The sequence below is a fragment of the Onychostoma macrolepis genome, chromosome 03 (genome assembly GCF_012432095.1).
Source record: "Onychostoma macrolepis isolate SWU-2019 chromosome 03, ASM1243209v1, whole genome shotgun sequence".
NCBI lineage: Eukaryota > Metazoa > Chordata > Actinopteri > Cypriniformes > Cyprinidae > Onychostoma > Onychostoma macrolepis.
The window spans coordinates 8,771,359-8,797,578 of NC_081157.1; the positions used below are offsets into that span (position 1 = coordinate 8,771,359).

The window sequence follows — 26,220 nt, forward strand, 5'->3', positions numbered from 1 at the left end:
ATAAATTGATTGTGTTAATGTGTTGTCATGTTAAACGGCTCTATATTCTACAAACAGGGTTTCCCGCAGGTCTTAAGTCTTAAATTTAGTTGTATGAAATTTAAGGCCTTAAAAAGTATTAAATTGTACAAGAAAGTCTTAATTATGATTTCAAGAGGTTTTAAATTTGGGGACGGAAAGACCAGAATTGCGATTATGGCTTAATGTGACGATTAAACTTCAAAAGGCTATGATTTCATTAAATAAACATGAGCGCTGCATGTTCAAAGTCCGGTGCTGCGCTGCTTTGTGTTCTGCCGTTACCGATGAAACAGTTATATTTCTACCAAACGCTCCACCTGCTGGCAGAGAATGAAAGAGCATTTTCAGTAAAACTGTAGTTTTGTTCAGAGTTCAGACAAATGCAAAAATCGGCGCATGTTTTTACCCTGCAAACACGCAGAGCTGTAAATGTTTCGAATGTAAAATCATTTCGTATAATATCACACGAAGAGTGCTGTTTTTTGTTTAGTTTTTTTTCTCTCCAAATGTCAGCATGATTTCAAATGTGATATTGATTTCATACAAGAGTTTAATGAACGAGAAGTTAATATTAAGAGACTTACATTTTAGACGTAACGTTACATTTTAGCTTTTGCTGTATTTCACCAACAAAAATAATTCCAAACACAGCCACAGCGCTGTTTTGTTCCTGAATGAATCAACCGTTTAAATCAGGGGTGTCAAACTCAGTTCCTGGAGGGCCACAGCCCTGCAGAGTTTAGCTACAACCCTAATTAAACAAGTACTAATGAAGTCCTTCAGGCTTATTTGAAAACTACATGGTATGTGTGTGCAGGGCTGCAGGGCTGCAGGGCTGCGGCCCTCCAGGAACTGAGTTTGACATCCCTGGTTTAAATTATTCGGTTCAATCATAATGACACCCTAATTAACAGTGACTTACTGCCACCTACTGGCAGTTTTAACTTCACATGTAAAGTATCTTTTCATTTTTTTAAAATAATTTCAAACATCAGTTTTAATGTTTTATGTTTAAAATATCAAAACATTATTTATGCATTTGTACCTAAGAGCTGCATTAAACAGTGTGTAAATACATCTAAATGCCACTTCTAATGCAGCTTCTGTGTTTCCTCTGCATTGCAAATATAAATTTTGTTAATACAGATTTCATTTGCTTGGAAACAGCTCAAATGCAAGAATTTGACTCAAAAGATGATGCACACTTTTAGAAAAAATGGCTTAACGGTAAAGATTAATTTCTATCACTGTTGTGAACTGACCACACAGAATATGAAGAATATCAAAAAATTCAGGAGTCAGCTGTCCACGGTAGTCCTTAAGATATCAGCACAATAACACACTCAGCAAAATATCGTCTAATTATTGTTATCTGTAAAATCCCAGAAAATATTGAGAATCTCTTTTTGTCAATATCGCACACCTCTAATTTGTTACTTAATTTCTATTACAATTTATTCATAATTGTTTAAATTAATATAATAATTAATCATTTTGATTTTCTTAAAAATGGTTTAAAGGCTGAAATGTAAAGTTTTTCATTTATAAAACTTTTGTTTTTGTGAACTTGTATCTGAACTGTAAAACATGCTTTTTACAGTAATGTTACGGTTTAATATGGTATTATAGACATTGCCCTACCCGCTCATATGGTAATAATTTTATTTGTGGAGTCTTAAAAAAAAAGTCTTAAATTTGAGCTTAAAAATCCTGTAGAAACCCTGTACAAAAGAGACACTTGAAGTCTGACACGTCTTTTTGTTTTTTGATTATTGGCCAATACATTTTTGCATTCCTAATTATTACTAATAGTAATAGTAACAATTTTCTCTGATAATTGACAGCAGTCAATAGAGCTTGGTTAATTGGTTTAATGTGCAGAGAACAGATTTGAATCCAGTGTTTTCTGAGGAAAGGTCTTGATCATTTTGATTCCCTCTTCAGCTTGATTCCCTCTTCAGCTGACATGGTGGAGGTGCTGATCGACATGGTGAAAAGAGACAACATGTACAATTGGATCATTGTTATACCACTATTGCACCTACTCAAAGGCACTTCAAAACCATTTCAGCCAGTGTTTAATCCGATCAACTCACAACTTAAGAAGAGCTGGGCCCCAGACCCCAAGATCGAAGGTATTAAATTAATTAGGCATTAAATAGTTTTCCAAATGTTCTTCTGGGGTTTTCATTTTAATTTCCTGCTAAATGTTGTTAAACATTTGAACCCACTTGGGTTTCAGTTGAAAGTAACATGAAAAATGGGGTCCTAATTTTTGTGGTTTTAGACTTGTCATTGTTTAATCCCTCTATTTTAGTGCGATGCTGAAACTCATGAAGACACATGAACATTTGATGGAGGTGGACAGACTGCTGGCGCGGTCTTGGATGTATTTGATGACTGTAGACGAGTTGGTTGAGTACAATTTCTTCATCCATGCAGAGCTCCTGGAGATCCTACAACTTTTCACCATGAAATGCCCCAAAGAAATCTCAAACCGCACTTCAACAGTGAGTGTCAAGCTATCACAAAAAATAAGCATTTGTATGAAAAATCAGAACAAAATGAATTTACGTGTAGTAGAACTTTAGAAAAAATGGATAATTGAGAAAAACAGTCTGAGCTATCTATATTTTATTGTTGTTATATTATTTTAGAGCATTTTGAAGATTCTGGAACACATTCAGACTGACTTGCTCAACCAAAGATACAGGTGAAGTTCTTTCACTAAAATTAAAATAAATAATTCATTAATTTGCCTCTGAAATTGTTTCTATATTTAAAGGAGTCATGACATGTATTTTAAAAAATATATATTTATATGTTCCTTGAGGTTTACTTATTTGTTTTTTGTGCAAAAAAAACCTACTTTATTAACATTATATGTAGGAAAATGCTTTTTAATTATATTTTCAACCCTCACTCTGACCCTTTGTCGAAAACAACCTGTTTTTAAGGGGCATGTCCTTTAAGGCTTGTCAGTAATCAGCCACTGTTATGATTGGCTAACGTCAGGTTGTGAATTACGGGTGGGTTTGGGGGGCTCTGACCCCCTGAAGAAGGCTTGCTCCCTCCTGATGGACATCAAAACTAGATGTAGGGGGGTAGGATAGATAGCCTATGCATATGGAGATTTACTTGTAAATATTAATATGTATTTCTATAGCCCTGACTGATTTTAAAATGTAATTTTGGCAGCCCCTGAAATGGGTTGTACTGACATTACCTGAGTGATTGAAGCGCTCATTCAAAGATGCACATTTATTGCTTGGACCGAGCAAGAACACCTAAAATGCATGTGCATATTCATTTGACTGATAAAGTTTACCCTCCTCTTTTTATTTATTTAATGCTGTAGAACTGAATTTACGGAGCAAACTTGCTAAAATAATCATAACGTTAACAGCAATGCTGAAATACAAGAGCATGGTTCTGTCAGTCAGATGCAGATAACAAGCACTACGTGTTTTCTTTCAGAAACATCATTGGCTGGTAGAAAGAATAAAAAATAGGTTTTTACTTAAAAATGAAGATAAGGTAAAGGTGCAAATAATTACATTTTAATTTAGCCAACAAAAATAAAGCCCTGTTGTACATCTCTGATCAACACACAGCGGTGTTTCAGTAATGAATCCACGTTTTTAAACGAATCGAGCAAGTCAGTGATTCAGTGAACCATTCATGAAGGCAATCTTTGTTTCTAAACGAATCAGCTGTTTGAACAAATCCATTTCCTCCGTCTCCGTCATTCCCTCCGACACAGTGTGTGACAGAAGACCCGTACTGCCCAAGAAAAGTAAAACTGCATGTTTCCCCTCCGTTTCGTTCCCGTGGTTCGTTCAGTGTTTTTTTTTCCCTTCGACTCCTTATCCCGTCCTGGATACCTCCTCCTCCTGCTGGAGCAGGGGGAAAGATCGCTCGAGGTCTATACCAGACTGTTCCTGGACAATGCGTATCTTACCAGCTACCCGGACTCCACGTGCAGAGTGTCGTTTTCCGAAGATGAGCCTTGAGAGGAGTTTGCTGCTTTTGTGGAGTGGATATTGGTGAGAAATGGATCTCTGTTCACTGTCTGTTCCGAGGATGATCTCGCCAGTTCCACTCCAGACCCAGAGCCCAGCCTACCATCACCTTGCTGCCAAAGCCTGAGCCCACCGTTGACGGAGAGCCCTAGACCACTGCGACCAACGAGCCATCGCTGCATGGAGCGACAGAGCTGAGGATCACCGCAGAGCAGGAGCTGTTTATGACGTCAGTCCAGGTGCGAGAGCCGGCTAAAACGCTCGCCACAAGAGAAAGATCCGTGGACAGCGAGGGCACAGAGAGGAGCTCCGCCCACTGTGCCATGGCTGAGGGTGAGCTTTTTGAGGAACTGGGACTGTGGAACGTTGAAGGGGATCCCGAATCGGACTTCTATGCCGACTTGCCCCTTCTCTTCCCTCCTTCGTCGGAGCCCTCTGTCAGTCCTGTCCCCACGTCAAGCCCAGAGAGGGCTGCTATTCCCACGTCTGGCCCAGTGAGGGCAACAGATCCCAAATCAAACCCAGAGAGGGCTCCTGTTTCCCCGTCCAGCCCAGAAAGAGACTCTGTTCTCGAGCTCAGCCCAGAGAGGGCTTCTGTCCCTGAGTCCAGAGGGCTCCTGTTCCTGAATTGAGCCCAGAGAGGTCTCCCGTTCCCGAGTCCAGCCCCGAGAGGGCTCGTGTCCCTGAGTCCAATACAGAGAGAGCTTCCGTTCCCAAGTTCGGCCCAGGGAGGGCTTTTGCTCCTGAGAGCCTGGAGGCTCAAAAATGCCCACCCACCCTCCTGCTCCTGCCTCCTCCACCACTGTCATCTGGCAGCGCCTCTGCTCACCCTCAGTCCACCATCTGTTCGGTGCGAGCACCGTGGGTCTGCCAGTCTCCATCGTCAGCGTGGCTGGAGACCCATTTGCCTACGCCTCCAACTTCTGAGTCCTGGACTCCACCTTGGTCTGTCGTCCCAGCGGCTCCACCTTGGCCCTCCGGATCCTCCGCATGCGATATTCGTGCCCATCTTGTCAGTAAAAACTTGTTCTGTAATCAGTAGTAAATCACCATCATGTGCTTTGAGATGAAGCAGCATTTACTACGCAGAGCTGTAGTTCACTGACAAGCTATGCAAAAATCACAGACGATATCCTCGTTATTATACATCGATATTATGAAATCACACTGCGATTAAAAAGTTGTGTGCATAGCTTCTCAGTGAACTACGGCTCTGTAAATAAGTACTGCTCCTTCTGAAACAGTGGAGATTTCTTTAAGACTGCAAGGGAAGCTTGGGTTCCCCTATAATGTAAAAAAATTAATGGTCAAATATGTACTATTGTGTTAACATTTTATCGACTAAAAATGCGTTAGAACACGTTCATCTCGAAGACGAGTTCGTTCAGAATCAGCTACATATAGCAGGTCGCCTGACTCGATTTCCTTCTCATACATTCCCGTAGCGTCACAGTGCATTTCCCCGTTGAAGCCGAGCGTCCATTGACTTAAATGGGGCAGCTTTGAACAGTTTTTTTTTCATTGCTTCGAAACTAGACGGTCATTGGATAAATGCTGCGATTATGTCCCACCCATGGACGCTCAGCGTCTCTGGAGGTGAATGGAGGAGTGGGCTGGACTCCAGGACATCCACTTAGATGTTCATAAGTCAATAACTCGAAAAACTGCATCTCCTTTTGATTGACAGCGATTTTGTACTATAAAAAGTCGCTGACGCTTATGCTATTCAAGCTCAGTCCCATCGCGGATTTTGCAAGTGTAGTCGAAAGACAAACAAAACCTATTTGTTGGTAATTGCTTGGCGAAATTGCTAGCCAATTTTCGTTATACATTTCACACAATTATACACCACATTCCTTGTTTCAGTTTAACCTAATTCCCACATTTCCTCCGTCGAGTTTAATATCTTTTTTTATTTTTTTTAAGATCATTTGTTCATTCATTCATTCATACAGTAGGCTAGGCTAGCGGAGCGGTGAACTAGCCAGCTAGCAAACTGCACACGATGGCAGACAGTGCTAATATTGTTGACCTTATTTTGGCGAATTAAAGTAGCCTAATTTATTATTATTTTGGATTATAGTTTAAAACACATAATAACATAATTCTCTATTGAAATGTCTGGATCTGGGACAAGGGTAAAAAAAAAAAAAAAGTAATCATCTTTTATCAAAAAGTAATCTAATCAAAAAGTGTTTTGAAAAGTAGCCAAAATAGATGAAGGCATGATAAAACATTTCAGAGATTGAATTTGACTTTCAAATGACAAAAAAAAAGCTGAAAAGTTCCATACTATAAAATGAAGTAAAAGAATTGAGCCAGCAATCCCCTTAGTACTATTCATTGTAAATTTTAAATAAATGGACAATTTTTATGATGTAGGCCGAAAATGAGCTTCCCCTCTTTGAAAGACCAGCAGCCGCCACTGTTCTGAAAGCACGTAAAAATACCATGTTTAATATGTTTTACTCCAAACTCACTTCATAACGTCAGTCGATTGTTTGAAATAATTCCTTCTGTGAGATGATGTGGCTTCTTACACAGAATAAGGCACGCAACATATTTCATAGTGATAAAGCCATTGCATTATTATATACTTTATTATAAAGAAAATAAGAAGAATGCAGATAAACCATATATAGTCGTGTGTTTATTAGTCATGTTGAATCAATGAAAGCAGTTAAATCTTCTGTTTATTCAGCTACTGCTATGGGGATTTCTTATGTGGGGTGTATTTGGAGTTTCCGCACGAGATCGCCCTCTGGCCTTCGGATGAAGATTTATTGCGGATCACATAACTGGGCTTCACTGAATCCAGAAGAACTGTGGCAACGTCTCCAAGATGCTTAAAAAAACCTACCAGCAAAGCTTCCTGAAAAACTATGCGCAAGTGCACCTAGAGCAAAACCTGCTTTAAAAGCAAAGGATGCTCACACCAAATGTTGATTTAATTTAGTTCTTAGAAGTTAATTGATAAAGAAAATCTATTTATGACATTATTTTTGACAGCATCCTTGTTTTACAGCATTTTTACACAAGTGCCTAAAACTTTTAACAGTACTGTAGCTTTGCAGGTAGGTCTCTTGAAGCAACTTCTAGACATTGCCACAGTTCTTCTGGATTTAGTCTGTCTCAGTTTGTTCTGTTTCTTCATGTCGTTCCAGACAGACCAGATGATGAGATCAGTTCTCTGTGTGGAGCAAACAAAAATCTCACTGGATTATTACAATTAATGGCAAAAAGAATGTTTGAACATGTAAACTGATATTTCCTACTGACACACTACAGCAAAAGATAGAAATAACTGCCTTTAAACATCTTTGTTGGTAGTGGCTTGAGACTTTTGTTATATAATATATGTGATAGGTCTTGCATTCAATTTTGGAAACAACTCCATTTAAATGCCACTCGTTTTTACTGATTACTGGCACTCAATGATCAATGAACACTTGGACGTCATTTGTTCACTTAGAAATCAAAACTCAATGTTTTTGAGGAAGAAATAAATAATTTTTACCCCCATGCATTTTTTTTTTGTGTGTAAATATACCTAATTTGGTCACTTAAAACCGTTTGTTTTTAGAAACAAAAATATTTCACCTTTGCATTTGTTTAGTTTTTTTGTAAATATTTACTGAATGTGCATACATCACCTTTATTTCTGTAAGGCTTTGTACAATACAGATGGCTGCCTTAGCTGTACTGTCTGATCTAGAGACTTGGTATTTGACTTATCATACGTAGGGACTGCAAAAGTTAAAATATGATGGTTGATCAAAAAAAGTTGAAAAAGGGATGTGAAAACACTATTGACTCTCTTGTACTCTGTAGAGCTGCTTTATAGTTGAAACTGAATTAATTTATGAATTTTACAACGGTGTTATTTTCCTGTTTATTACTGTGCTTTGAAACTGCTTTGGAACTTTGAAAGATGCTTTGAAACTGTATGGTATAAAACACTATATAAACAAATGTGACTTCATTTGAAAGCTGTAGGGTTGGGTATATACAGTAAATATTCACCATCACAACTGGAGTTTGGAGAAGAGAGCCAACAATTATAACAGACCATCCCTCAGGATCAATTTGTTCACGCATTATAAAGCTGTGCTTTTAGCATGTTGCATGTTTTAATTCAGTGAATGTTGTCCAGATGTCATCTTGTTGGTGAAAATTGTTTTATTCCAGTAGTGGGTAAAATGACAAACCATGGTTGATGTTACCTCCAGTCAGTGTTAGAAATTAACAAAGGCTTGGGACAAAGATAAAAATAAAATATAACTTTGTGTTTATTATATATTATGAAAAGGCCACTTCCAGATATTTGACTGGCACCTGCAAAGCTTTATCTCAGGAGACCCTCTAGATGATTTTGTGCCAAATTGTGACATTCCATGGTATTGAAATGATAAAAGGACCCTAATACAAAAGAAAAAAATCCAATATCAGTGTGCACTGGTTAACTGTTTTTCATTACTGTTGTAGCTGTCTGAATGAGGATTATGGCATTCAGTGCATACAAGCAAGTTGTAAACTTCTAGACACGATCTGCGAAAAAGTCTGGCAAACTAATATTCCTGTTGCTTGCATGAATCTTGTGGCCTCAGTATCAACATTTGCCCAGGTATTCCATTATGAGATCATATTATCTTTGCCATTAGATGTTCATAAGTCAATGACTGAATATGCCTGACATTTGTTCACCCCAAAGACAACACAACAACAGGACACTTTTCCTGAGAAGACTCATGAGTTACTCAGTGATGCCAAGGAAACTGTGAGAAGATGGATTGGACGAGCTTTCCGAGGCAGTCTTTTAAACAGAGTTTCTGGAAAGGTTGCCAACTTCACTACAGAGATTGAGGTAAGCAGAACAGGTATATTCATTTAAACTGACTGAGTTCATGTACATCTATATACAGTTTATTATAATAATTTAGTTTGCTCTGCTTTACAGATGTGGAATAACATTATAACCATATATTTCATGAGTAAGGACTTCACTGAACAATGGAGAGAGACCTTTGCACAGGACTTTAAGGGAAAATATCAAAAGGTACTCGTCACAAAATTATGTATGGTTAAAATTATCATTTAAATTTCATAACGTTTAGTTTAGCTGACATTGTATCTGCTTTCTTCTGTGCCTGGAATACTGCAGTAAAATACTCAAAGACTGATCAATCTGTTCTTTTTAATAAATCAAGCAAAAAAGAAAATTATCCAGACCCTGCACATTTTTTAATGCTAAAAAAAGGTACACAACCAAGTAGAAAAGTTTGTCTATTTAGTATATAGGATTTATTATTAGATATGGGTGCTACCTCAAAATTGCAAAGAGAATCAAATGTTAAATTTAAGAACCTGTAATTGATATTTGATTGAAATGCGAAACTGAATTGTTAAATTTCCAAGCCTAGTCTGTAGTTTATTCAAGTAAACAAGTGTACAAGTGGCATCAAACCACAGGATTTTGACTGAAAACAGCCTTCCTGTACATTCCACTGAAGTGCTTGAGATATCTTAAGCAACTGAGATTTGCATCTTGATGAACTGCAGTAAATGTGACTCTAGTGTAACTTTTCACAATGACCTGAACAACTGAAAACCCTCACTGACGTCTGTTTTCAGTGTCTGTTTTTCTGTATTTGTAAATGTATATGACTTTTTACTCTTATTAGGAAGATGATCTCGATCAAATCCTGGTTTATTGCTCAAAGATTGAGGAACTTCGTGACTCCAAGCCTTTGTTGCTGGGTAGTGTGGAGAAGTGTGCTCTCCAGGCTATTACTGCAAAGTGCAAGGTAAAGGTCTTTTACTTTTGTTCTCTCTGACAACGTGAGTCATTTGAATCATACACACATACTGTACATTAGGACATTTAATAAATTGAAATTAGATCCATACTTTATTAAATAAGAATGTGAAAGTTATGTCAAGGACAATTATCAAATGACTTTGATTATGATATCTTGATTCAGGTGGTGCTGGGGTTTCTGATTAGCTTCCAACATATTTCTATTTGTTAACTACAAATAAAGCGCGTTCTAACTAGTGATAAGCTGGACGGCGTGGTAGCCCAGGCACACATAGATAGTAATACATGCGGTTCACATGGCTCTTCAGAGCAGCAGCAGCAGTACATATAGATCTGCTTGTTTGGGGGGTGTTTTGTTCTATCCTGTCCTGTGTGGATATATGCATGTCCACTGATTATGTCCACTTAGCAGTTTATAATGTATGACATAATTATATTGACTTCATAAGTCCATTTTGGGTCTCCCGCTTTGTTGGGGGGTTATTCATATGTGTTATATGTGCAGCAGCAGTATTTCCTACATGCTCACAGCAGCATGTTGTGGATGTATTGACAGTAGCAAGTCTCAGTACTTGCTCTGCCGCAGCAGCAGCGTAGCAGATCTATTCTGCCAAGACCAAATACATTCCCACATGTACACATGTCTGCAAGATGTCTGTTAAAGATCACTTGATCTGGAAAGCATCTGCAATGTACAATGTCTGCAATGTCTGACAGATGTCTTTAAGATGTCAGTTTTACATGCATTCTAAATCAGGGGTTTTCAAACTGGGTCGCAGAGTGGGACAAGGTGGATCGCACAAAGTCACTTGGCTGCAATTAAATTTGCGTTATCAATGACACACACACACACAGTTCAGTCTAGGGCAGCACAATATACCAACATTAATTACAAATTGCGATATTGCTTAATGTGATTTTAGAATCGCAAAGGCTTCGTATTATTTCCTTGCCATATCATCACTATATAGAGAATCTGATAGGAAATGTCCTATAGACGTATTGCAGATGAGCAAACACTATGTCTTGCAGATGTAAATACAGACGTCAAATAGACATCTCCGTTAGCCCCTTTCACACATAGCACACGTACCTCTGCAAGATGTCTGTTAAAGATCGCTTGATCTGGAAAGCATCTGCTGTGTACAAACATCTGACAAACATCTTTAAGATGTCAGTTTTACATACATTCTAAATCGTAAACATCTTAAAGACATCTAATAAACATCGATTACAGTGTACAAAACAATCGCTCTGGCAACAAAACGAACACTTAAACAGTATTACTGCAGGCCTGCTATTATTACTTAAATCCTCTGGTTTAATTAATTTTATAGTAAACAGTCAATCGAGGCACAAGATGAAAGCAATTGTGTTTGAATGAAACAAAAGAGAGCACAGGGATGTGATATGAGAGATGTGCAGGAAGTGCCAACCTCAAATATTCAAATAAGCAGTGTTTTATTCTGTGTTGCTAATGACAAGAGTTGTTATCGGGGAATAACACACCTCGCAATGTCATTACTGACCAATCAGAATCAGATAGTCCAGAAAGCCATGTATTAAGACAATATAATTATGTATTGACAACATCTCACAGGTGCTCCGCTGTCAAAAAGTCGACAGATAATTGGTAAACCTAGGAAGTTGCTAATTGTATTTTAAATAACCCTGTAGTTACCAAAATGTATCTTTTTAGTGTTTTTGTAGTTAACATTGAAACAATAAAGGCATTACAGGTAAGAGGCCATGTCTGTTTGCTGTAACAGCTGATCCTTCTTTTTTTTTTGTGATTTTGTCAAACCTTTTTTTTTTTCTTGATTTGTAATTACTTTTATTTTGTAAGTTGATGTTGCAAGTTACTCAGGATATTCATTTCATTCTGCAGATGAAAACTCTGTAAATAAATTCTGTATTCAAAACCTACAGTACACTGCATGACAATCCATGCCTCTGACAGGCAGCATGATCTTGTAATTGTTAAACACTACTGCTCCAGCAGGGGCTGTACAGTTCAGTCTGTACAGTCTCATGCACAGACGTTAGAATGCACAGATTGCACAGATAGCACATGTGCCAGAGAGGACACATCCAGGTTATAAAACCTGGCAAAAGCAAAGAAAAGGCATAGACCAACAAGCTGCAGCCGATGAATGATAAAAATCATTGACAGCAATAAATGTTATAGTTATCATAACAGTTATCATGGGATTGTTCTTGGTGTGAACAAGCCTTTAGTCATGAGTTAAGGTTAGAGTTTTCATATAACTCTGTTCTCATTAATTTATGGTCATCTGTAAATGTAGCATTTTTAGGTTGGGTTTGAGTTGTTTAATATTGGGATGTTGTTGAAAAGCTCCACTGCGGCAGCACACTTCAAACATCACCTCTATCCCACAGCGTCTCTTTGATAAAGCATGTTCTTGTGGCCATATGCATGACCTATGCAGTTCTCCATAGTAAGGAAATATGTGTTAAAGGACCGATAACAAATATCAAAATATGTGCATGGCCTATTTTAAATTTTTTTAACAGACTAAATCCGAGTGGAAACTTTTTGAGAAATTTAATGATTTCCACATAAACTGGAAAATTGACACACTTGTATCCACCATCATCCTGAATTCCTGGCCAAGAGATGACAAAGGAACCTATCTGGAAGATGAGGAAGTTGTTCTCAAACATCTTCTTCGCTGGAGAGTAGCTAAGAATATCTTTGAGCTTCATGGTATGTACGGATTCCCTCTGCATTGTGCAAAGCAATCCTATGTTAGATCTTATCATCCTGAGTCTTACAGAAGTATATATAATTTTAGATAATGTATATGCACAATTTTACTCTAGGTGCTGATGAAAAACTGATCAGTCAGCTTTCTGAAGAAGCTAAAGTGAAATTTACCATGGCAATATCATCATTCACAAAATTTTACATCAACTTGTGTCAGGGAAAATAAAAATAAAGCTACTCAACCACATTCTGCAAGAGAAGAGGGCTTTCTTTGACCTGCTTAAATTAGGTAAAATACATGTAAGATTTCTCCCTTTTACTGCACATACTGTAATTTAAGGAGTCATGACCTTTAATGTTTTTTCCAGATTGTTTTTGTGACAATGAACAATACAGGGACACCAATGCCATGAACAGGCTTTTTGACTGTAGACAAGAGGAGGTGAATGCTGTTTATCATGAGAAATCACTGGTGGATGCTCTCATTACAATGTGCCACAATCTACAGAAACATCCGAGGGGTATAAGCTTTATTTTGAACACCTGACAAAAAAGATTGCTTTTATAAAGAGATTTTAATACTACATTTCTATTGTACAGTTGATTTTGGAGGGTTGGAAGGCAAACGCCGTAATGACATTGATGAGATGGACCTGGACAAGTTTGTGGATGTCCATTTATTAAATCAAGTACCCCTGCAAAAAGAGTAGTCCATTACTTTGAGCTTGAAGATGATATTCGATCTATGGCAGAGGTCCTAAACACCTTCAAAGACAGCTACATCTTCAGAATGTGTTGGAAGAATGAGGCAACAAAGTTTGGAAGTCAAAGGAACAGATTTGGTTATCACACCCAAAGAGCTTCACAGTGAAATATTCACACCATGCTACAGTGGCTACAAAAACACATACATAGGGCTTAAAGATGGCAGTATTACTTTTAAAAATATTGATGTAACATTCAGAGCCTACCAGGGAAAATATGAAGAACTGGCAGCAGAATTTGCAATCATATGCAATCTGGATCGCAATGGTGACCAACGTTGGGTCCGGACAAGAATCCATCAGATTGAGCAGTACCATGAGCTTCATCTGGCAGTAGAGTCAGCTGACGTGGTCAAGAAGGTCAAAAGGCTCTTTGCCTAGAAGGAGACTTTCTAGTCTTGGAGAAGTTGCTTGATACTGTAAATCATCATATTTTGCCGTCATAAGTACATTTTTATCATAAATAAGGAACATGATTAACCCACAAGGCTGACTTTCTTTCAGAGACGCATGGATTTTAAAAAGGAACGTCTTGACAGCATTGATGATGAGTTGGTGCAGGCAAAAATTGTGCTTGTGGATATCACAGAATCCCGCAGACTGTGCCTTCAGGAGCTCAGCCTCACAAAGAATTTTGTTACATGGGTAAAAGATGTTCTTAGAAGTAAGTAAATGTGTGTTTGAACTGATATTCACATTGAATGAGATTTCAGTGTTTTTATGCTCTTTTCTATGTAAATGTTATTCCTCTATCACTTCAGACATCAATGAGTTGAAAGTCTTTGTGGATTTGGCTTCAATCTCTGCCGGAGAGAATGATCTGGAAGTGGATCGTGTGGCTTGTTTTCATGATGCAGTTCTTGGCTACTCCTCAATGCTCTATGATTTGAAGCCAGATGCTGACTTCAAGCTTTTTAAAGAGACGCTGAAGAAACTATGGAAGGCACTTGACAATGACCCCAACCTCCCAAAGAAACTGGTGAGAGAATCTGCTTTAACATCCAGAAAAACAAAGCAGGATTTCTCACATTAATGTTCATCAACATTTTCTCTGATTTCAGCATGACTCTGCAAGACACTTAGAATGGCTGAAGACAGTGAAGGACAGTCATGGGTCAGTGGAAACCTCATCTCTGTCTCTGGCATCAGCTATCAACATGAACGGCGTCTACATTATTAGTGCACAAAATCAAAAGGTTTGCAATTACTACATTACACTGAAGCGCAACAAAATTTGAAATACTCGTGATTTTTTTTTTTTGTGTTGTCAAATCGATTAGTTCATCATGATTAATAGCATCTAAAATAAAAGTTTATTACATGTGTGTATTGTGTATACTTAAAAGTTATAAATAAATACACACACATTATATGTAATAGTGTATATATAATATATATTTAAGAAATATATATATATATATATATATATATATATATATATATATATATATATATATATATATATATATATATATATATATGTGCACGCACATACATACAGTATATATAGCTATAGTTTCCTTTCTTTTAGGCATTTTAGCCTGCCCTTTGTTGGCATTATACTGGAATTGGTAAATGCGCAAAATCAGTGTTGTGCATGAATGAAATTAACCCCCACCCCTTGAATGCATTTCCCCAATTTTTAAGGGCAGCTGCAACTGTGCAAAAGTTATATTTATTTACTATTACTCCTAAAATATTTATTTAGTGATGGGTATTTACACTGCTTTACACAGATTAGTGTCTTAAATGTAATTATTTTTTTTTTAGAAAATAGAAATATGAAATATTGTAAAAAATGAAATACCTGTAAGTGGTGGCAAGCCTCAGTAAGTGTGTGACAGAATCATTCATTCACTGATTTGTTCAAACTCTAGTGTTCTGCTTTGTTTGAAATTATTTTCATTGGTGAAAGTTAAAATTAACAATGCTGCATTTAAACATTAAATTAATATAAACAAATTGTTTATTGAACTTTACATGAATATTAAATTTGCAATCATGCAGATAGTTAAGAAAATAGCACTTTTGCTCATGTAATATTGCTTACCTATATAGTATAAGATAACATAATTTAAGGCTCATATAGAGTAAATTCATATCTTAAATTTAATTTGGGGGGCATTTCCGTCCTTGCATGATGCTAATTGTCAGACTAAATGTCAGACCAGCTTATTTGTTAAGCTTAAAGGGGTAGTTCGCTAGGGCTAGTGTATATGACTTTCTTCTTTCAGATGAATATACAGAGTTTGTACGGGTGCTTGAATTCTAATGTACTGTTTTCAAGGTTTGAAAAGTGCTTGGATTTTGGTTAAAGTGCTTGAAAGAACTTGAAAATGCAGTTGCATTGGTTTCATAATAATTCATTCTTGATGAATAGTTAATTTTTTACATAAAATAAGCGTAATGGCTCCGCTCAAGTCTGCACAGGTGGCTAGAGTGTGATCCACCGGTCTTTATTGACGCTTGCCTCTGATGGAACAGAGCGGGAGAAAAAAAACATGCTGAGAGGTTGCCGTTTCAGTCAGGGACAGCTTGAGAACGACACATACAAATTATGGTTAAAACGAGAACTAAATATTTGAGTAGCCTCCTGTAAAGTCTGTTATTTTCATGGAAGTGAGCTCGTCTGTTTTAGTGATGGGGAACGTTTGTTACTAATTCCAATTTGAATAACCATTTTGTTTTTAATAGCCTACTACTGAAATAACCCATGTGAAGAAAGTCATGAAAATGACGTGTCGTTTCCCCCACACAAAAACGTAATCGACATTAATCGTCATTGTCACATCAACTTGAATAAAATTTAAGACTTGAATGCCTTAAACGGTACAAGAAAAGACTAATATAATAATTTCAAGAGGTCTAAAACTTAAGGACAGAAAGACAATGATCATAATATGGCTTAATGTGACGATTACCTTCATAAGGGTATGATTTCATTGAATGAACAAAACAAAGTCAAAATGCGGCATGGGTGTTTTGATATGAAATTATCTCTGAAGGGAACTTTTAGTGGCATTTTCATTTCATCTTGCCTACGTGTAATGTCTGATAATGTAGCGTTAATATAGATACAAATCAAATACAACATTAAATAAAAGCTGCCTTCAATAATCCAAACAATTAACAAAGCAAAATGTCTCTGTGTGTGTGTGTTTTAAATTAAGATAATTTATACTTTTGACTAATCCCTTTTATTAAAAATGGTTTAAAGGCTGAAATGTGAGGTTTATTACTATAAAAAACTTTTTGTATTTATGAAAAACCTGTTTTTGAACTGCAAATCATGTTTTTTACAGTCATGGTATGGTACCAGTCATTAATATTAATTTGCGTATGGGGCATTTCTCATGCCCGGTGCGCTTGGAATAAACTATGCGTTTATTGACTTGTATTATGTTATAATTAAGAAACAAGGGGAAGATCACCCAGTGTAACAAAGTATCAGTACAGATTTATTACTTATTTTTATTTTAGTTTTAATCATTTTAGTTTTAATAGTAAACCTCTAATAGCCTACTTCAGCTACATAAAAATATCAGATATTGAATAGCAAAGGACGGCATGACATGTTGAAATACATGGTATTTTATTAGTGGAATTATTAAATGTAAATTTTAAACACTTTTAATTGTGATAGATATTAAGCATAACAAATATTTTATAAAGCCATGTATTGAACTGGCTACCACTTTTAATTCTCTAATACAATGTAAACCACTTTTATTTTATGATAATATAGCATATTATTCAGTTATATAAATAATGCTTATACATACATTTTAGTTCTCTCAATTCTGATAAATAGTATATATGATGCAGATACTACTTTGGAAATATCAACCCTTGAATATTGCTTTTTTTCAGTTATGCTTGGAAGATATTCTTAAGTTACATATCACGGAAGAGCACGATGAGGGCTGTGAGACACGCATTTATTCTTTTGAAGACCTCAGGGAACTTCAGAATAAATTGATGCTAATGTCGGGCAAAGGAGATCAGGGCCAGCGTGAAGTCAATCGATTCGCAGAGGTGACTTTACAACTTATCTTTTTTATTCCGCTGTCTTTCACCATGGTTGTTGTAATTATCCCTGAACTTCTTTTCTGTTTCCAGGTCTTTGCCGGTGTACAGAGGTTGGCCTGTGCATTTATTGATTTGTTTGTTGCTGGGAATCCATTGTTCAGACACTGGAAGGCAAATGTCAACTGTAATAGTAAGGAAGCATGCATCATTATGGACCTCAATTTAGGAAGTGTTGTTAGTGTCATGATGGAAGGTGAAGTCACAGAACAGTTGCCAGAAGTCTGCCGGAAAATGGAGAGCTGTTTACGCTTCTGGAAGGCTTTTATGGATAAGCAGAGATCTCAGCATTATTACCTAAACTATTTTACTTCAGAACAGGTGGTCTACCTGTGCAGTCAGCTCACCCAGAAAAACAACACCGATATGAAAGATCAAGTTCTTATGATGCTCTCCTTTATCAAACCCAATTGCTCCTTTTCAGATGTGACACAAGCTTGGCACAGGCTTCAGTATGAAGCAATTAAGAAGGACCTTGATGACTTAGAATTTCAAACATTTGCAGAAGTTCCCAGCATGATTAAACATGATTTGAATACTGATGAGCCATGTGCATTGTTTGACAACTTGGCAAGTCAGTTGAGGCATGCTAATGGGTCAGAAAAGCTATGTGTGATTTGGAACGCTTTCATGCGAGACATGAACAACTTCCTGCCAGACTGCCTTGATGTCAGAAGCCTTGGATATCTTCTTGAAACTTTAGCCAACAGCCCCAGTCAATGTGAGAGTGATTCCAAACAGGATGAGAAAACAAGTAATATTCAGAGGGAACTGCCAAATGGAATGGCTACTGGAAAACCAAATCTGATTATCTGCCCTTCTGAAGAAATTCTAATAACATGTATTTCAATTTACATGAGAAGCAAAAGAGAGCCTCTACCAACCTATGATGAAGTACTTCTCTGCAGTGGTTCCACTCCATATGAAGAAGTGGAGATTTTCCTCAGGCGTTGTCTCTCTGATGGCTACAGGGGAAAGAAAATATACACAATGCTCTATGTGGACCAACTTGCCTATGAAGTGAGCTACAAAGTGGAGCAGTTTTTTCACCAGCAAAATGCACAAAGCAGAAATGATTACAGACTGGTGTTGGTCTGCAGCTCTAATAAGGAACATGCATACCTTCCCTCTGCTTTTAGTCAGTTTAGATTGCACTTGGTTCCCCAAGAACCAATAATCAGTATTCAGCAATACCTTGTTAGGCATTTTACAGTCCCAGCTGGCACATCCAGTGCCGCTGCTGTGTTCAAAGACAGACAGTTTGTGGGAGTTGTATTCTCTGAAAGGTCAGGAGTCGGTGAGTATAAATTCAATAAAATGGATTTAAGTTAGTTTTCAGATTCAGAATTCTTATTAGTCGACCAAATAAAATAAATAAAAATAAATGCATAAAAACTTTGCTTTCTGTGCGTATGAATCGAAATATTTTTGTACTGGAATTTGTCAAATAAGTTAAATCTCTGTTGTGCGTTCTAGGGAAATCACTTTACATTAAACGAATGCATGAGAAATTAGAAAAGATCACCGATGAGCCTACGCAGCTGAAGTGCATCAGGTTAACTGAGCCAAGAGTTGATGAAAATATCATCCTCAAGTCCTTGCTCAACAACCTCAAGAAACGGGAACTTTCAGTTTATCATTTTGACATCACCACCATGGTAGCTACCTGTATTTACTTTTCTTGATCAATTTGATGAACAAATAGAAAGAAATTTTGTTGCTGTTTTTTGTTATTGTTTCTATACTTACAGGTAAAGACAGGACTTCATGAATTTCTGTTTAGGCTATTGGTTCTTGGTTACCTCATAGACTCACAAGGAAATATGTGGAAAAGGAATAATGAGCACTTGTATGTAATTGAGATACTAAGACCAGATTGCAGCAAATCACAAAGTGACATAAAAACTGTAAGTAAATATAAATTACTTAATTAAATCATGTAGGAATTTTTTTGCATGCAAATTCCTTATGAATTTATTTGCCTTTTTATGATAGGGTGCTTTCATGGATGTGTTTCCAAGTGTTTACTGCCGTCCACCTAAAGAGGTCCTTGAGCTAGAAATGAGAATCCAGGAAGATCCGTCATTAGTAGAGGGTGATGATCCCCTCATGGATGACCAAGAGTTCCAAAGTGAGGCCTACCAGCGGCCTTATCAGTACCTGCAACGTTTCTACAATAGTATTAATTTGGATACCTTCAAGTACCAAGGAGTTGAGGGCACTCATGTCGAATGCCTTCAGATGTTGTTTGTGTACTGCGGCATCGTAGACCCCTCTTGGGCAGAGTTGCGGAATTTTTCTTGGTTCCTAAACTTACAACTTAGGGACTGTGAGAACTCAGTTTTCTGTGATGTTTCTGTTATAGGTGACATTTTGTTGGGATTTAAAAAATTTGTTGTTGATTTCATGATTCTCATGGCAAAGGATTTTGCCACTCCTTCACTTAGCATCTCTGACCAGAGTCCAGGAAGACCGCAAAATGACCTTTCTTCTGCCAATGAAGAGGATCTGGCTCCCTTTAGGATAAGAAAACGATGGGAGTCAGAACCACATCCATATATTTTCTTCAATGATGACCATGAGTCCATGACATTCATTGGCTTTCATCTTCAGCCAAATGCACAGAAAGGGATTGATGCTATTGATCCATTAACAAAAACAGTGATCAAGCAGAACATCATGACCAGACAACTCTATGAGGGCCTCAAACTACAGAGAGTTCCTTTTGATATTGATTTTGACCAGCTTCCACGACATGAGAAATTTGAGAGACTTTCCAGAGTGTTGGGAATACAGTCTCCTACTGACCCAGATGAAACATATGAGCTTACCACAGACAACATGTTGAAAATGCTGGCAATTCACATGCGCTTTCGCTGCGGGATTCCCGTTATAATCATGGGTGAGACAGGATGTGGGAAGACCAGACTAATCAAATTCCTTTGTGAGGTGCACAAAGGTAGAATTGCCACTGACAATATAAAATTAGTCAAGGTTCATGGGGGGACAAGTTCAGATATGATTTACACCAAAGTGAGAGAAGCAGAGGACATGGCGTTAAGAAACAAGCAGAACTATGGATTAGACTCTGTGCTGTTTTTTGATGAAGCAAACACAACGGAGGCCATTAGCAGCATTAAGGAAGTCCTCTGTGACAACACTGCTATGGGAGAGAATTTGACAGATGGCTCTGGCTTGCAAATCATTGCCGCTTGCAACCCATACAGAAAACACACAGACATAATGATCAAGAGATTGGAGTCAGCTGGTTTAGGATACAGAGTTCGTGCTGAGGAAACAGAAGAAAAACTTGGATCCATTCCACTTCGTCAGCTTGTGTACAGAGTGCATGCTTTACCACCTAGCATGATTCCACTAGTGTGGGACTTTGGACAACTCAATGACCAGACTGAGAAAATGTACGTCAAGCAAATAGTCGAAAGGATATTTCAAACCCATTCCATTGATTCAAACTGCATCAAAACCATCACATATGTTCTGTCAGCCTCACAGATGTATATGCGAACAAGACAGGATGAATGTAGTTTTGTGAGTCTGAGGGACGTAGAGCGTTGCATGCAAGTTTTTGACTGGTTTTACAAAAACCACGAAATGTTACTATCAGAGCTTGACAAGTATGAGAGTGGAAAAAGAAATGATCAACCTCAGGGAGAGACTGAAATAAGAAACCCAATTCTGTGGTCATTAATTATGGCTGTTGGTGTCTGTTACCATGCCTGCTTGGAGGATAAACAGAAATACAGAGAAAACATTTGCAAATACCTTACAGAGACCTACGACCCAATGAAAGTGATGCAGGAGATTTCAGTTATTCAGGATCTTTTTCTGAGTGGAGTTCCATTGGGTGAAACTATTGCCCGAAACAATGCCTTGAAGGAAAATGTCTTCATGATGGTTATTTGCATTGAACTGAAAATACCTCTATTTTTGGTTGGAAAACCTGGAAGCTCTAAGTCTTTGTCAAAAACTCTAGTTGCAGATGGCATGCAAGGACAAGCAGCTCATTCGGATTTGTTTAAAAATCTAAAGCAAATTCATCTTGTTTCCTTCCAGTGCAGTCCTCACTCTACACCAGATGGGATCATCAATACATTCAAGCAGTCTGCCCGTTTTCAGGAAGGCAAGAATCTATCAGAGTATGTCTCAGTTGTAGTGCTAGATGAGATAGGCTTGGCTGAAGATTCCCAGAAAATGCCCCTGAAAACTTTACATCCTCTGTTGGAAGAGGGATGCATAGATGACCAGCCCGTACCGCACAAGAAGGTTGGATTCATCGGTATCTCTAACTGGGCTTTGGATCCAGCCAAGATGAACAGAGGGATATTTGTTTCACGTGGTGATCCTGATGAAAGGGAATTGATTGAGACTGCTGAAGGAATATGTTCCTCGGATCCCATGATCCTTGATAAGGTAAGAGATTGCATTCAGGAATTTGCCCATGCTTACCTGGACATCTGTAACGAACAAGACAGAGGTTTCTTTGGTTTGCGAGACTATTACAGCTTGATAAAGATGATATTTGCTGTTGCCAAAGCTTCAGAACAGAGGAACAAGCCTAATGCAGAACAGATTGTGAAAGCTGTGCTGAGGAACTTCAGTGGCAAGGATAATATGGATGCTGTCACAGTGTTCACCAAGAGTCTAAATATCAAACCCAAACTTGAGAATATCAGTACCATTGAGCTTGTAAGAGAGAACATCACAGCCATTGGTCAAGAGGAAGAATGCAGATACCTGCTGGTTCTGACCAAAAACTATGCAGCCCTTCAAATTCTTCAGCATATGTTTTTTTCAGACCACTGCCAACCAGAGATTATTTTTGGTTCAAGTTTTCCAAAAGACCAGGAGTATACTCAGATATGCCGCAACATTAACCGTGTGAAGATCTGTATGGAAACTGGTCAAACCATTGTGCTTCTGAACCTGCAGAACTTGTACGAAAGTTTGTATGATGCTCTTAACCAATATTATGTTTGGCTTGGAGGTCAGAAATATGTGGATTTGGGGCTTGGAACTCACAGAGTCAAATGCAGAGTGCACAGAGATTTCAGGCTCATTGTCATTGAGGATAAGGATGTTGTATACAAGCAGTTTCCCATTCCGTTGATCAACAGGTTGGAGAAACATTATCTTGACATCAATACCATACTAAAAAGTGAGCAAAAGACCTTGCTAAGAAGCTTGAGCAGTGGGTTGCATGCTTCATTGCAGCTAAAAGCAATCACTCAATTCCTCCCCAAGCATGGTGCTGCCGTCCTGCTGATGCTTTCATTGGCTACCACTCAGACACCTGTGCCTCTGTTGTCCTTCAAGTTACAGAGCAACTCAAAGGGCAAATTTCAGATGATTCAAAGAGGATTTTAGATGAGGCTAAATTGATCCTTTTGAACTGTGCTACACCAGATGCAGTGGTTAGGCTAGACTGCACTTCCTTCTCCAAAGTAGAAACTGAGCACTTGTCAAGGGTGTACTTTGAAGACCAGAAGCATAGCTCACTTTCTGACTTCATCCTTTCTCAAATACAGCAAGCAGGGCCTAGCCATGCCTTTTTCACAGAGGTAAACAGTATTTTTTTTTTTTTTTAATTGAGTATTTAATATTTGCATCTTTGCAAGTTGTGCACAAAGTTGTTTCTTGCTATCTTTTTATCCTGTAGGTAACTACATTCTCAAGGCTTCTGACCGCAACAGAAACTGAACAGCTACAGAACATAGTTCAAAACATTGAGCTCCTCTCATTACAGCAGTTTGACATGGAAAACTCATTCCTCAAGACAATCAGGTATTGTGCTCAAAACATCACATCATATTACAACAACAAAAGCATATTTATTATTAATTTAATTAATTCTTTTGTGTACAGGAATTATTTGGAAAACACCACTGGAGATAAGATACTTATCATCCAAACCAATTTTGATGAAAGCACCCAAAGTGTAAATTTAATTGCATCTGCAAAGTGAGCTAAATGTGTTTAGTGGCCCAATTTACTTCTTCACTTCTTTACTTGTTAAATCACTTCTTTACTTGTTAAATTCAATGAAATCAGCATTATTTTATATATTTCCAGATATTCTTCTCTCAATGAAATCAACAAATTCAGGAAGAGTCCAATGGAAAGATTTTTGTGTACTTCATCACTAAGCTACCCAGAATGGATGGTGGAACTTCCTATGTTGGATTTCATGGTGGTAAGACAACTGATTATTTGCATCACTGACCAAAATCATGTTTGTTTTAGACAAAATCTCAATAAAGATTCATCTTTTAAGGCCCTTGGACGTCAGTCCACATTGATGACCTGAGGACATCAAAAGACATTATCTCTGATATAAAAGCCTTGCAGTGTCTGACCATCAGCGAGTTGTTTGAAGATAAAGCAGAGAAAACAGATGAGCCTGAAGGTGATGTTGGTTTATTTTCAGATTATTGAGAGTTGTCTTTAAAGGACTGATCAGAGTTCTCAAATAATTTTTTATTGTTTGCAGCTATGGAGGTCGAAGACATGCATACAAAAGAAGAGAAGATGGAACTAGAAGACAATACTGTGGGTCACAACCTCAACAACAGCAATATATTTTAAGTATATTTATGAACTGTTGTCACCCTGTTGAGTTTAATAAGCTTCAGAATATATTTCTGTTTCTGATGCTCTGTAGGGCTGGGAAAGTGTTTTGGACACCAACGTGCTGGTTCGTAGCTGTGTTCAGAGTGCAGTTGGCATGCTAAGAGATCAGACAGGGGCAGGTACCCGCAGCACCAAGAGAATAGAGATTCTTCTAATGCTCTTGGATGACAATGAGAGTCTACAAGGTGAGACTTATCACTCTTTCTGTTATTTTTTTATGGCCTTGATTTGCCAACTTACATGTGGTCACTGAAATGTACATATTTAGGTTACCCAGCTGAATTTATCAAAGCTTTAAAGAAACGGCTTCATTCTCTATTGATGGCTCACGATGAAAACACAATCTCTGCCAAGAGTTGGGTCTCCAAGGAAGCACTAAATATTGATGCATTGCAAGAGGGTGGGACTTTCAGGTAAGTGTATGAGAGAAGGTGTAAAATGCATAAAGGTCTTGAATTGTATATCTTTGTGAAACTATACCCTAAACTTAAAACAACTCTACTTGTTCGTTTCTGTATTTTAGACATGCTCTTTGGAGACGAGTTCAAGCAGTAGTAACTCCGTTTTGGCACAACTTGTTTCAATTATTGACCGTGACTGCAATCTAGACCTCTTGCTGGATAGAAACTCTGATGAATCCTTGAGGAAATTGTGGCTGGACATTTTTGGAGATGTCAAGTTACTGAATGCTCCTTACACAAGCCTAGACAACAAGTGTGTAATTATTTGATTTCAAGATGAATTGTGTAAGCCTTTGGGCCCAAAACACACTAATGCTTCTAGCTACACAAGCTTAATTTTTGATAATTCCACAATGTGTCGGACAGCAGTTCACAATGCAATGTAAATCTGCACTGCATTCTTAGCTTTTTCTTTCAGGTCACCTGCTGTCATTTCAAAGCAGTAGTTGAAAACAGAATTCTTCTGAGCAAGTTAGTTAGAGTCAGCCTCATTATAGCTAGCTACCTAAATGATAACATTAACAACACAAGGCAAATTGTCTGATCACATGGGAAGCAAAAAAACATGTTAAGTAAACAAAACATGACTGTACACTGAAAATGGGTGCATGTGCATTGTAAATTTCTTGGCTTTAAAGTAATGTTGTAACTAAAAAAGAAACATTTGGTCTTTAACAGCTCAGAGAAGACAATCTTGGTTCAGAACTACATTGCAGTTGACAGCAATGTGGGTTGCACCATGCCTTTCAGCTGGAGAATTAAAGATTATCTAGAGGAACTCTGGGTACATGCTTTGCAGCGCGAAGGTATATTTACTTAACTGCTATCCTTGTTGTTGTTTGTTGTCGTTGTTGTTTCAGCAATCACACTTAAATCAGTGTGGTTTGTTCTCTTGTGATTTGTAACAGTTATTGCTGCCTTTTAGAGCAGACAGACCCCGACTTATTTATGCCCCTAGGGCCGGGCTTCGGGCCAATTTTCACGTCATAGCTCAGACGTGGGCCGGGCATTGGGCCTGTTTTAGGCTTCTACTAATTTTTATATTTTAGACATCCATCAATTATGGTGATGAAAAAGATTTGTCGTGCTGATGGAAGCAACACAAGACTCTGCTACCGCAACTGTCACAACTGGCTCGGATGGTGTTTCCCCACCAGCAGCAGTGGTAGCGAGCGTGCCATTAATGCAGCTGGAAGAGTTCCGCATTCAAATGCATGCAGTAGGCTAAAGCTTGCCGCAAATCCCCAGCAAAAGTAATTACCATGAATGTGTGGGAGAAATAATAAACAAATATTTGAATTATTAATTAATAAATTAGTGTTTTCTGAGTCAGTGTCGCAGAGATGAAGTTGACTATGCTGACTCAACATCTCCTCATTGGACATGCCTTTAGAGAGAAATGCATCTTTACGGATTACATAATGAAAGAGTTTTTTAGATGTAAATTATTTCGTTTTAAAGTAGTAATTTAAAGCTTTCTACTAATATATTTATCATGTCTGTGAGGAAAGTATTCGCTGAGTTTCAGTTCAGCGTGAAGCACTCCTGCTCAAGACCGAGCCCACAGAAAGCACATCCTGTTTTTCCCCTTTATTTTACAAAAGCACAATGTTTTGTTGGTCCCACTTTATATTAGGTGGCCTTAATTACTTTTTACTTGCATTTAAATTAA

General features: G+C 37.7%; 1 pseudogene; it reads left to right on the forward strand.

Annotated features, from left to right (window-relative positions):
* Positions 1-26,220, forward strand: part of LOC131537539 (E3 ubiquitin-protein ligase rnf213-alpha-like) — a 72,665-nt pseudogene that overhangs the window by 6,396 nt on the left and 40,049 nt on the right.